Source organism: Acipenser ruthenus, chromosome 6 (genome assembly GCF_902713425.1).
Source record: "Acipenser ruthenus chromosome 6, fAciRut3.2 maternal haplotype, whole genome shotgun sequence".
NCBI classification, from domain to species: domain Eukaryota; kingdom Metazoa; phylum Chordata; class Actinopteri; order Acipenseriformes; family Acipenseridae; genus Acipenser; species Acipenser ruthenus.
The window spans coordinates 1,375,022-1,389,323 of NC_081194.1; the positions used below are offsets into that span (position 1 = coordinate 1,375,022).

At 42.1% G+C, this 14,302-nt stretch overlaps 1 pseudogene; it reads right to left on the reverse strand.

Moving 5' to 3' along the window:
* LOC117411290 (leucine-rich PPR motif-containing protein, mitochondrial-like) overlaps positions 1 to 14,302 on the reverse strand; it is a 72,880-nt pseudogene that overhangs the window by 23,913 nt on the left and 34,665 nt on the right.

Consider the following 14,302-nt stretch of genomic DNA (forward strand, 5'->3'; position numbering starts at 1 on the left):
TCTTACTAGCTCATGGTACAGCTGGGTGGTATGGGGCTCCTACCTGGTTGGCAGCGATGCACTTCTCAGAAAACCACTGCAGCCGCCCAGGGTTACTGACAGACAGTTCCACTGTGCCAGCAATAAAGACTATAGAGGTTACTACAGGCAGCTCCACTGTGTCAGCAATGAAGACTATAGAGGTTACTACAGGCAGCTCCACTATGTCAGCAATGAAGACTATAGAGGTTACTACAGGCAGCTCCACTGTGTCAGCAATCCACACAAACCCAAGCAGCTGTTCCTTCACTTGGAATAGGAAATCAGCCCGATCAACACCAATGCCCCTCATCCGATTTCTGTGGAGATCTTAATCTGAATACTCCTATAAATGTATTTGTGAAGCACTATTTGCTACCAATTCTTGCAGAGAGCAACAGCCATTAAGTGGAAGGCAGGCTCTTTAAGCGTATTTATGGGCAGTAAAGCATCCCGTTGTGAGGACGGAGAGCAGAAACCACATTACATACCCTCTCAGGAAGCCTCTGCAGCCCCATTGTTGAGGGCTTTTAAAAACAAGCATCATATTTCACCCTCACTGAAGGTCAAAAGCTGTTCTTAGTTAGCTGGCCAGCATTTCATTCTCTATTAAAGCACTTAAGGACAAAAAAAACCCCAGCAGATATGAGTAAGGTTAGTTTATACTACAAATCTGCTTCAAACTATCTCTTTTATATAGCTACATGCCTGCCGCACCACTTTGGAAATGAGCTCGAACATGAACTATCCTGTTCACTCTTAATTCTGAGCACATCACTTCACATGTACAGTACAAGACAAGTTCGAATAAAGGGATTAGCCGCACTGTAAAACAATGTGATATCTGCAGTTTAGGGCCAAGTTATTAAGACTACGGTCCTATTACGAAGCAAAGTGCAAAGTAAACAATTCCGATACTCTTGTACAAAAGAAAGAATGTCCTAACCAAGTTTCATCACAATTGACCAAGCATGAAGCAGCACTAGATACACTGTATTGAGTACTTAAAAGGGTCTATTACTGTCCCTTAATTCTCCTAATCCCTCAAATAGGAAAACATTCCCGTGCGAAACGACTGATTACGTTCCTGTCGTGCAGTTCTGATGAGCACAGCAAATACAAACAATGTCATAAAAAGAAGGAGAGTCGGCATTCAAATCTTACACGACACAATCCCCCTCCTGACACATTAAACATTGTTCTGGTTTCAATCGCATTTAATCCGCTTCCTGGGACAAGACAAAGTGCAAGCGGTACAAGCTTCAATATGACCTGCGAGCCGCATGCCACCAATCCAGCCCGGTTGCAAATCCCTGGAGCAGCATGCTGCCTGGATGAGCACGTCACTGTGCACAGGGATCACCAGCGCAAGGCCCACATTCCACACTCTCATCTGCGCATTGAGATCTTTATCTTGCACGCAATACCCGTCAATCCTCAAAAGAACACCTTGGTCAGATTAAGTAAATCTCCGGGCTGGTGTGGGATTACTGTACTGCTCCCTCCCTGAGCACAGCGCTGGAGGAAGATGAAGGAAAGCAGCCCCACCAATACAATCAACGGGCACCTTCATCACTAGAGGCTGCGCTTTTCAGTTCAATAGATCTATATATTTTTGTAATTATCATTTCCATAATGGATGCTTGCAAAAAAATAGAGAATACACATTATATATATATATTTATTTTTTTCATTTTTAAATCATACATTTATATTACTTGGATTTTCTAACATCACTACATGTGTTAGTATTAATAAACATGAGCCGAAGTCAAGTGTTTCGATTGGTCAAGTGTAATCATTCCCATGGTTACCAGGCTGCTTCATTATTTAATTTATGCAGCGCTTTTATGGCTCCTCCTGTCAGTGTGAGTTCAGTGCCGGCTGGTCCAGCACAGGTATAGCGGCCTACATAGGAAGAGGTGCTGCTGCTGCTTCGGAGATGTCTGAACTGAAGCACTGCACATACATTCAGTGTAATTGAACTGTGAAGGAGGGTTCATCCGGCTGCCTGGCTATAATTGCACATTTAGCAGTATGACTGCATGGTTGAGGGTATGCTTACATGGTCTTGGTTAGAGTTGCGCTGTTGCTTTGTAATAAGACTGCCTATCTGTGCTGCAATGGTCTGAACTTTACATAAACCAATTTAGCCTTTCCCAAGCCACTAACAGCACTAGATAGTTAGCCTGATGGATTATTTAACACTGCGAATATGAAGGCAGTATCGCAAAACAGATATACAAGGAGGCAGTGCAGATTTAACTATCGGAAGTTTAATTAAACTACTGCAGAAACTGTGGTTTCATTGCATTTAGTTATATATGCAAGATACACAGCAGATCCTGGTTAGAATTGGTATGTAACATCTAGGGACAGAGAGAAAGTTCCCTACAAAAGCAATAGCAGATTTGACATTATCAAATTAAATTGTAGGACCATTTTGATTTAAATCAATAAATGCTGCAATACAGAATCAAACGCTGCCTGGATAACTAAAGAACATCTTTTGACCTCCCAGTTTGTGTCAAACATGATGCAAGTTTTAAAAACCCTCGACGCTTTCACCGAACGAGAGTGCTTTCCAAATTAAAGTTGTTTTCTCAAATCAAACAATTAACAGTTTGAGTGGGTTTCAAGCCCACAGAAAGCCACTTACATTTTTTAAGTATTAAAGAATACATGGAATGTATGTGGTCTCCTGGCATCCTCTTGTGTGTGCTGTTGATCTAACACACGGCTACAGTAGGCTGCTGTCCAGCACTCGCATGGTCTGCTCAACACAGTAGGTTTTTTTAAATTATTATTATTTTTTTTTAAAGTGGTGTGCAGTACTGACGTCTTGCAATCAGCAGCAATTAATGATTAAAAGCCCAAATGAACTGCTCATTATCACAAGTGTTGTGGTATTGCAATAGGGCAATGTGCATGTGTGACGGGTAACATTGTGTGACACACTGCTGTTACTGATTCTGTCCCGGTCGGTGAGATGAGATGAGAGAGTTAAAAGCTCTATAACCACGAATGCAAAAGAGCCTGGTTCTCTTGCATTGTGGTTAAAATGCTGGTTTGTGGTGTTGCAGGTTCACACCCAGCATCCACCCTGTTATAACGAAATTGTAATTGGGTAGATAAACGTTTGAGAATTAAGACAATGTGGGCGAAATTGAGATTTTTGTTTTATTATTATTATTATTATTATTATTATTATTATTATTATTATTATTACTTTATTTTACTTGGATGATTCTGGTTACTGGGTATCCGATTGCTAGAGTTCAATTTTCCAAGTAAACGTCTGGCCTACTACTCCCTGGGGTGTATTTCATATCTAAAACAGAGGCAGCGCTAAATACTGTCAACCCTAAAACTCTTTAAGGGATGGCAGCGGTGTCTAGATCTGCTGGCAATTAACCCTAACCCCTATCTTGTCCGATGACTTCTACAAACTGATAGCCTGACTTTGCCCCCGACCTCATTTCCTTTTCTGTTTCCCCCCCCCCCCCCCCCGCAATATGCAAAAGCCTGTCCTTAAAAAGGAGGCCACGATAGCTTATCTTGTAAACTATGCACACTAAGCCAGATCCTGAGAATTATTCAAGTCCAGTGCATATTAAAAGCAGTAAATCACTTTGTTACATACTAAATGTAACACTACCATTTCTTATCTGCAGGAGCAAGTCGTGTCATTTGATGATTTTTACAATGAGGATCTGTAAAATAACGAAAGCAATCTGGAAAGAGCATGGCTGTAATCCTCAGCCCTAAAACTTTCATTAGGTTCCCTGCAGATTAACGTCATCCAAAGCTACTCAAGTTCAGGAAAGCTGATGACTGTGTAATGTGCACTCACAAGCCTACGCCCTGTCCAGTGGGCTCGCGTGCCCTCTGTGCAGAACATGCTGCAGATCTACGAGACGTAAAACCAAGGTCCTATTGTAAGTGACTCTGAAGCAGTTGTTGATGCATAGTTCAAACCCTAGTCTATGTAAATTACTTTAGATAAAAGTGTCTACTAAATGACTAATTAATAATAATAATAATAATAATAATAATAATAATAATAATAATAATAATAATAATAATAATAATAAATCATCTATTGCTTTGCTTTCCAAAAGATCAGGGGGGGGGGTCTATCCAATCCTAAAGCAGAATCGGGTTACTTGCACTAAGCCCAGTTAAAGCAAAACACTTTCATAGGAATTGATACAGAAATGTTAAGAATTAAACAATACAAATTAAATGAATTTAGGATTGCAGCACTCCAAGTAAAACTGGCTATAGGAACAATCACACATGTAAAAATATAGGGGTCCTTTAAAATATTATAAGAATAAAAAATATATATTTTTATTCATTAACATGCATGTGTTAATTGTAACCACACGCAAAATGTTTAAAACATGTGACAGCATTGAGATTGCAGATCCTGCTTTGAATAAGGGAACGGAAGGCTAAACTTGAATTGAATATTGACATGAATATATTTGACAATGGTGCAGGAGTGAACAAATGTTAAACAAATACAGTGCGCATACCCGAGGAGTACTCTGCAAGGTATGCTGTTATCAACAGATGCTTTTCTGCTTGGAATTGGGAACTGATTTTAAAAAGGAATTAGAAATGGAATTGACCCCAACCCTGAATACAGCTGAAAACGTATGTGCGCTCGTAATAAAATATATTACAGCGGGCTCGTAATAAAATATATTACAGCGGGCTCGTAATAAAATACAAACCGCGGGCTCGTAATGAAATATATTACAGCGGGCTGGTAATAAAATATATTACAGCGGGCTCGTAATCAAATATATTACAGCGGGCTCGTAATCAAATATATTACAGCGGGCTCGTAATCAAATATATTACAGCGGGCTCGTAATAAAATATATTACAGCGGGCTCGTAATCAAATATATTACAGCGGGCTCGTAATCAAATATATTACAGCGGGCTCGTAATCAAATATATTACAGCGGGCTCGTAATCAAATATATTACAGCGGGCTCGTAATCAAATATATTACAGCGGGCTCGGAATAAAATATATTACAGCGGGCTGGTAATAAAATATATTACAGCGGGCTGGTAATAAAATATATTACAGCGGGCTGGTAATCAAATATATTACAGCGGGCTGGTAATCAAATATATTACAGCGGGCTCGTAATGAAATATATTACAGCGGGCTCGTAATCAAATATATTACCGCGGGCTCGTAATAAAATACATACCGCGGGCTCGTAATCAAATATATTACAGTGTGCTCGTAATAAAATATATTACAGCGGGCTGGTAATAAAATATATTACAGCGGGCTCGTAATCAAATATATTACAGCGGGCTCGTAATGAAATATATTACAGCGGGCTCGTAATCAAATATATTACAGCGGGCTCGTAATAAAATATATTACAGCGGGCTCGTAATAAAATATATTACAGCGGGCTCGTAATAAAATATATTACAGCGGGCTCGTAATCAAATATATTACAGCGGGCTCGTAATCAAATATATTACAGCGGGCTTGTAATAAAATATATTACAGCGGGCTCGTAATCAAATATATTACAGCGGGCTTGTAATAAAATATATTACAGCGGGCTCGTAATAAAATATATTACAGCGGGCTCGGAATAAAATATATTACAGCGGGCTCGTAATAAAATACAAACCGCGGGCTCGTAATAAAATATATTACAGCGGGCTCGTAATAAAATATATTACAGCGGGCTCGTAATTAAATACAAACCGCGGGCTCGTAATAAAATATATTACAGCGGGCTCGTAATTAAATACAAACCGCGGGCTCGTAATAAAATATATTACAGCGGGCTCGTAACCAAATAAATACAGCGGGCTCGTAATAAAATATATTACAGCGGGCTCGTAATAAAATATATTACAGCGGGCTCGTAATCAAATATATTACAGCGGGCTCGTAATAAAATATATTACAGCAGGCTCGTAATTAAATACAAACCGCGGGCTCGTAATCAAATATATTACAGCGGGCTGGTAATAAAATACAAACCGCGGGCTCGTAATAAAATATATTACAGCGGGCTCGTAATAAAATATATTACAGCGGGCTCGTAATAAAATATATTACAGCGGGCTGGTAATAAAATATATTACAGCGGGCTCGTAATAAAATATATTACAGCGGGCTCGTAATAAAATACAAACCGCGGGCTCGTAATAAAATATATTACAGCGGGCTCGTAATAAAATATATTACAGCGGGCTCGTAATTAAATACAAACCGCGGGCTCGTAATAAAATATATTACAGCGGGCTCGTAATTAAATACAAACCGCGGGCTCGTAATAAAATATATTACAGCGGGCTCGTAACCAAATAAATACAGCGGGCTCGTAATAAAATATATTACAGCGGGCTCGTAATAAAATATATTACAGCGGGCTCGTAATCAAATATATTACAGCGGGCTCGTAATAAAATATATTACAGCAGGCTCGTAATTAAATACAAACCGCGGGCTCGTAATCAAATATATTACAGCGGGCTGGTAATAAAATACAAACCGCGGGCTCGTAATAAAATATATTACAGCGGGCTCGTAATAAAATATATTACAGCGGGCTCGTAATAAAATATATTACAGCGGGCTGGTAATAAAATATATTACAGCGGGCTCGTAATAAAATATATTACAGCGGGCTCGTAATTAAATACAAACCGCGCGCTCGTAATCAAATATATTACAGCGGGCTCGTAACCAAATAAATACAGCGGGCTCGTAATAAAATATATTACAGCGGGCTCGTAATAAAATATATTACAGCGGGCTCGTAATGAAATATATTACAGCGGGCTCGGAATCAAATATATTACAGCGGGCTCGTAATCAAATATATTACAGCGGGCTCGTAATCAAATATATTACAGCGGGCTCGTAATAAAATATATTACAGCGGGCTTTTAATAAAATATATTACAGCGGGCTCGTAACCAAATAAATACAGCGGGCTCGTAATAAAATATATTACAGCGGGCTCGTAATAAAATATATTATAGCGGGCTCGTAATAAAATATATTACAGCGGGCTCGTAATCAAATACATACCACGGGCTCGTAATCAAATACATACCGCGGGCTCGTAATGAAATATATTACAGCAGGCTCGTAATCAAATATATACGCTCGGTACATTAAAATCGGTCAATTTATGTTTAATTGCAGCTTGCACAATGAAAGCCATACCAATCAATAATGGATTGATTGTTGCACCTCTACCGAACCCACACAACAAAACCAACTCAGTCTACTATGTGGATGTTCTAGTTTTATTCCCCACCATAAAGTATACGCTTCAGAAGCAGAATTATATATTTATTTAAAAAGCAAAATGGAAATAGATTAGGGTGTGTGAAGTGAGGTCAGTTTAATAATTGTAGTTAATTACCAAGCAACAAAGTCCTGTTGAGTGCTGGGCACATAGGGAGAAAAACCCTTTAAAACAGAAAAACAGAACGAGAAGGGAATTCAGATGAGCAATTAGGCAGACGAAGTGTAATTAAAACGAGACAAACATATTGTAGTACCCATGTTATTTCTTACGTTAATTGGCATTAGGATGAAATGTAACATTTTAATTAGGCATAGAGTTTAAAATACTGCATATAGTAATTGATAGATGGACAAGGGGACAGAGATGGACATACTGTAAAGAAACACAGATATGGCCATTGCACAGCGGTTGAGCAATTCCAGGTTTCAATACGCACTTGATTGCCCACAGCGTAGAGGGAACATGCACAGGCGCATCAGTAAAACCTGGAACAGATCAAACTGCTATACAAACAAACTATACATTGTATGCCATTGTTTATAGTGATTACCTCTCAGTTCAATCAGGATGTAGCAACTTCCTAGTGAGCGAGACCAACACCAAACCCTTCTAAGATACACCACCAAGTAGTTCCTGTGAACCCTGTAATCGGGGGCTGTGTGGTCCAGTGGTTAAAGAAACTGGCTTGTAACCAGTCACTGACTCACTGTGTGACCCTAGGCAAGTCACTTAACCTCCTTGTGCTCCGTCTTTCAGGTGAGACGTTGTTGTAAGTCTCTGCAGCTGATGCATAGTTCACACACCTTAGTCTCGTATCTTGTAAAGCGCTTTGTGATGGTGGTCCATTATGAAAGGCACTATATAAAAATAAAGATTATTATTATTTAATATCTGCACAGAGAGAGAAGCAGCTGCGCTGTGGCATTAAGGGACTGATTAATTGTAGCTGAAGTTTGATACATCACTGCCGGCCATTTCATTTGTTGAGCACCAAAAAGACAGAGCAGCAGCTAAATCAAGGGAGATCTGCTGATGTTGGAAGATAAGACAGCCTGGAAAACCTTAATCCCAGCAGCAGAGAGAGATAGAGAGAGAGAGAGAGAGACAGAGAGACAGAGAGAAGCACGTTGACCACCATCTGGCCCTCTTCATTACTGTGTGATTGCCTCTTCAAGCCGCCTTGAAAGGGTTCTATTAACCTTACTGCAGACAAGTGCCAGGACTCATTCCAGTACTTTAGCAGTTTTTAAGCCTTCCTTTTTCATTACATTTCGGTTTGAAAGTGACCGACAGTTTGGGGTTTAAGGTCTGCCAGCTGTTGACATCTGGACCTCCTTGAGCAGTAAATCAAATGAGAGATAGGACATGTAGGGTGGGATAGAAAGGAAAGAAGAGGGAGTTACATTTACAGAGAAGAGAAAAAATAAGAAACGAGACGGAATTACATATGGTAGAAATGACTGCGTTTGTTAGCATACAGGTAAGAGTTATAGTCTATTGTCCCATTTAGAAAATAAATAAAAGCATGTCAGATTCTGATACGCTCAGTTAGATTACTATAAAACAGTCACTCAGGAGCTGCAGCCACCATGGGCAGCCGTACTGAATCTGCAAGATGTTTAAACTGCTCTGTCAATTCCAGTTTGTACTTTTACCATTTGCACCTTTCATATACGATGACTTCATATGGGGACGGATACAAAAAAAAAGAAAAAAAAAAACTCTTCAGTCTTTATATGGGGAGAAATGGAAGATACAAATGCATGATGACCTCATATGAGGATGCCATCTGTCCCCCACTTATAAAGCAATGGAAAACAATTGAAAGCATTTTCAATGAAAAACAGATTTATTATGTGTCCAAAATTACTTGTAAAACTATTTTCAATATTTCATGCATGAAAGGGTGAAACTGCTATTTTGTGTTTTAAATCCTGGTCCTAAGCCCTCTGACTGAGTGAACACTGCCCCATGAAATCAGGCAGACACTGAGGATATGATTGGAGAGGTCCCCAAGCAGGCAATCTTTCATCACAGGCACTTGGTAGCATAGGAGGCACTTTGCCTTCCAAAACAGGGGAAAGGCTGGGCACAGAACCAAAAAAAAAAAAAAACAACTTGTTTTACACCCACTTTCATAAAAAACATTTACAACAGCATAACAATTTCACCCATTCCAGGTTTTAAAAGGAATTTGATTACTCACAGTGTAAAGGTAATACACTGAGGTGTGTCTTATTAAACTAGTGAAACAAGGAATGGATCTAACTGCTTTGCAATGGAAGTCTTATTTCCACACCTGATTGTCATCACTTTTTTTATTTCTTACAGTTCGGGAGTGTTTCTTTTAAGTAACGGATCACACTCTTCACTCCCCTATTGAGACGTCACAGAGACAAGCTCATCAAGAAGGCCGGAGTCAGTGGTTGCTAGACCTCTGCTCAGATTCATGCTGAACGTCTCCAAGTCCAATGAGTGAAACTGATCCAGGCAGTCTGCAGACAGCAGCAGCAGCAGTCATCCGGGGCTTGATCAAGCCAACTCAGCCAGCGCATCCCCGCACACAACAGGCAAGCAGCTGCTCCACACCAAATCATGGCAATCACAAAAGTGCCACTGGACTCCATGGTAATCGAAACACAGGGAACTAGCCATTGGAGAAAAAAGAACAATTCAGAATGACGAATGACCTACAAACCTACCAAGAAATCCACGCGACAAACCCCATGCCATTTTCAGTTCGGGTCCCAGCCTGATTAACACACACAGCTGCTGGGTTTATTATAGAGGACGCCATTTATTAATAAGGAAAACAATTATAATTAAGCCAGACAACAAGCTTATGCTGGTTAACACCGCCAGGGGCTAGATGATAAAAAGCTAGTGATCTGTTGGTTTATTCAACAATTATCATTATACAGCACGGATCTGCAGCTTGTGAACTGCCAAGAAAACAAAGGAATATTTCACTTACAAAGTTTCATGTATTCAACAAACCTCTCTGTACAGATAGCAACAGTAAATGGGACATGTTACACTTTGATAAGGACTGCTGTTTTTACAGCCCTAGGATTTGGGCTAGATTTGAACTGAATGACAGCAAGGTAGAGGGCTAACTGGCTCAAGGAAGTGTGAGGCTGCAAAGCATAAGCAGAATAGCTTAAACACCCTCTATACAGTATTCCAGAGGCTTTCTTTTTTTTAATCAGTGCTCGACCACCTTGCGGAAGGTCCCATGTCGGTTTCCCTTAACACCACTCTCGCTGACTGCACAGGCACTTGGTGGCTTATTTATTTCCCCATATTCTAAGTGGTAATCCTATTGAGAGCCTATGACTAGGCTATAAGCAGTGTCCACAGTTCACAAATCCTTAGTTCCTTCAAAAATGTGTACAAGGTGGATGCCATACTCCTTTGCTCCTAATTTAAACCTAAAGTAAAACCTTTAAATCATATGAGATGTGGTTCTATTTTTGCCACCGAATTCAGTCCCCTAATCTAAGCTGCTTAGAATATTAAAGACAGGACCGGCAAATTTAACGCAGCACACTTGCAGACAGCGCTCTTTTATTATTACTCCTCGTCAAGACGCCTTGCGAATAATCCGAGCCCCGAGCAGCGGAGAATTCAATTCCACCGTCTTTCTTAAGCACCACAACAAAGAGTTCTAAGCAGAAGAGGATTAGCAACTTTACACTCAGGAATGGCGGTGAATTTAATTCCACCCCATCCCCTCCCTCTTTTCCACAATCTCCAGATTTAATATGCAAATAATATCTCTGTCTCGTAACAGTCGCTTAACCCGAACGCACTGCGGAGAACGGAAATTCAATAAGGAGCGAAATCGCGCTCTGACAATTAATTATATGTTGGAAGAATGAAGATGGTACTTTGCACAAGCAGCGGTGTGGTATTAGCTCGCTGCCGCCTTCTTCCCAGTTTGACTGCTGTACAGCCTGAATAGCATTAGTTAGGATTTAGTCTAAATCTAATTTAAAAAGTCGAAATTATTACAGCAATATAATTAAGGATTTAAATAGCTGTGTGCATAGGGCACAAAAGGAGAAATCCCACCTCAATGATTTTGCGAGCCTCCTTGTATTTGCCCGTGTGCATGAAGGCAAAGAAGAGGTCGTACAGCATTGTCAGCTCACCCCGCTCCTGGCTAATGAAATCCATCGCTGAGAAACAGAGAGAGAAATGGAAAAAAATAGATATATTCTGTCAAGAGGTTCCTCGTGGCCGTTCTGTATCTGTAAGAATGCTTGCAAATTTACAAACCATCTTGTATTATTAATTTAAAGCAGGTTCATTTGGTGGCTGTACTTATTACATCTAGATCGGTGCGTACAATATATACACAAAGTGACTCTATAGTGTCCTCTGCTCTTCTGCCTGCCCTGGCACCCAGCCCCTTGATGAAGTGACTCTATAGTGTCCTCTGCTCTCCTGCCTACCCTGGTACCCAGCCCCTTGATGAAGTGACTCTATAGTGTCCTCTGCTCTCCTGCCTACCCTGGTACCCAGCCCCTTGAAAAAGTGACTCTATAGTGTCCTCTGCTCTCCTGCCTGCCCTGGTACCCAGCCCCTTGATGAAGTGACTCTATAGTGTCCTCTGCTCTCCTGCCTGCCCTGGTACCCAGCTCCTTGATGAAGTGACTCTATAGTGTCCTCTGCTCTCCTGCCTACCCTGGTACCCAGCCCCTTGATGAAGTGACTCTATAGTGTCCTCTGCTCTCCTGCCTACCCTGGTACCCAGCCCCTTGAAAAAGTGACTCTATAGTGTCCTCTGCTCTCCTGCCTGCCCTGGTACCCAGCCCCTTGAAAAAGTGACTCTATAGTGTCCTCTGCTCTCATGTCTGCCCTGGTACCCAGCCCCTTGATGAAGTGACTCTATAGTGTCCTCTGCTCTCCTGCCTGCCCTGGTACCCAGCTCCTTGATGAAGTGACTCTATAGTGTCCTCTGCTCTCCTGCCTACCCTGGTACCCAGCCCCTTGAAAAAGTGACTCTATAGTGTCCTCTGCTCTCCTGTCTGCCCTGGTACCCAGCCCCTTGATGAAGTGACTCTATAGTGTCCTCTGCTCTCCTGCCTGCCCTGGTACCCAGCTCCTTGATGAAGTGACTCTATAGTGTCCTCTGCTCTCCTGCCTGCCCTGGTACCCAGCCCCTTGATGAAGTGACTCTATAGTGTCCTCTGCTCTCCTGCCTGCCCTGGTACCCAGCTCCTTGATGAAGTGACTCTATAGTGTCCTCTGCTCTCCTGCCTGCCCTGGTACCCAGCCCCTTGATGAAGTGACTCTATAGTGTCCTCTGCTCTCCTGCCTGCCCTGGTACCCAGCCCCTTGATGAAGTGACTCTATAGTGTCCTCTGCTCTCCTGCCTACCCTGGTACCCAGCCCCTTGATGAAGTGACTCTATAGTGTCCTCTGCTCTCCTGCCTGCCCTGGTACCCAGCCCCTTGATGAAGTGACTCTATAGTGTCCTCTGCTCTCCTGCCTGCCCTGGTACCCAGCCCCTTGATGAAGTGACTCTATAGTGTCCTCTGCTCTCCTGCCTACCCTGGTACCCAGCCCCTTGATGAAGTGACTCTATAGTGTCCTCTGCTCTCCTGCCTACCCTGGTACCCAGCCCCTTGAAAAAGTGACTCTATAGTGTCCTCTGCTCTCCTGCCTGCCCTGGTACCCAGCCCCTTGATGAAGTGACTCTATAGTGTCCTCTGCTCTCCTGCCTGCCCTGGTACCCAGCCCCTTGATGAAGTGACTCTATAGTGTCCTCTGCTCTCCTGCCTGCCCTGGTACCCAGCCCCTTGATGAAGTGACTCTATAGTGTCCTCTGCTCTCTTGTCTGCCCTGGTACCCAGCCCCGGTACCCAGCCCCTTGGTGACGATAGTTTCGTCTGACCTTTCTGCAGGAGTTCAGTCTCGCCCTTCTCCACCATCTTACACAGGACGTCGTGGAGGCGAGGCATCTGGCTATACTTCCTTTGGCAGTCCATAGAAGCCTCCAGCGCCGTGGGCAGGTCCCCTCTGAAGACAGAGGGAGAGGGAGAGGGGTCACAACAAGGTACTAGACCAGGGCTGGCCAACCCTGCTCCTGGAGAGCCGCAGGGTCTTCGTTCCACCCTAGTTGTCAGTTACTTATTATTTTCTTATTTGGTCAACATTAAAAGGGTTGGCCACCGATGTACTGTATTCTGCTACCCCTGACCGTAACCCAATTTGTACACACAATTATGAATCAACTACTTAAATATCTGCAATTTGGAGTTTTCAGGGTTTTTTTTGCATGCAACTTTATAAATGAAAAAGGTACAGTACAGCACTTCAGGAAACAAACTGCTGATGGCAAATCTGGGTACTGTTGCAGAGTGAACGAGGCCACAGATGCGGAGGGTAAAAACCCAAACTCCTTTTGAAAAGCTGAGATATAGAAATAAGAACATAAGTAAGTTTACAAACGAGAGGAGGCCATTCAGCCCATCTTGCTCGTTTGGTTGTAAGCAGCTTATTGATCCCAGCTTCTTGAAGGATCTTCTTGAAATAGAACTGAACTTTGCTGGGGACCCCCGACAGGGGCGTCACATTGGCTCTGACACTGCCGCGGTGGTGGATGGGAAACCAGCAGGGACTCATTCTGCTCATCGCGCAACAGTGAACCCTACTGGCCAGACAACGACAGTGTATAAGAGGCAGGGCTGGTCTCTGTTCTCTGGGATTGGTAGCCCGCCCACCTCTGCTCTGGATTGCTTGGCGTAAAAGTGATTGTGAGATCGGAGGACGCTCACACGCCCTCAGAACGTCTGTGGTGTGGGGAATAACTGGTCACTCTAAATTAAAGAAAATAAATAAAAATAACTTTTTTTTGTTTTTTTTTTCAATTAAATCTATGTTGCTATGTTATGTTTCTCCACATATAAAAGTATGATAATGGTAGCTATGTATGTGCTCATACAGACAAGCAACACGT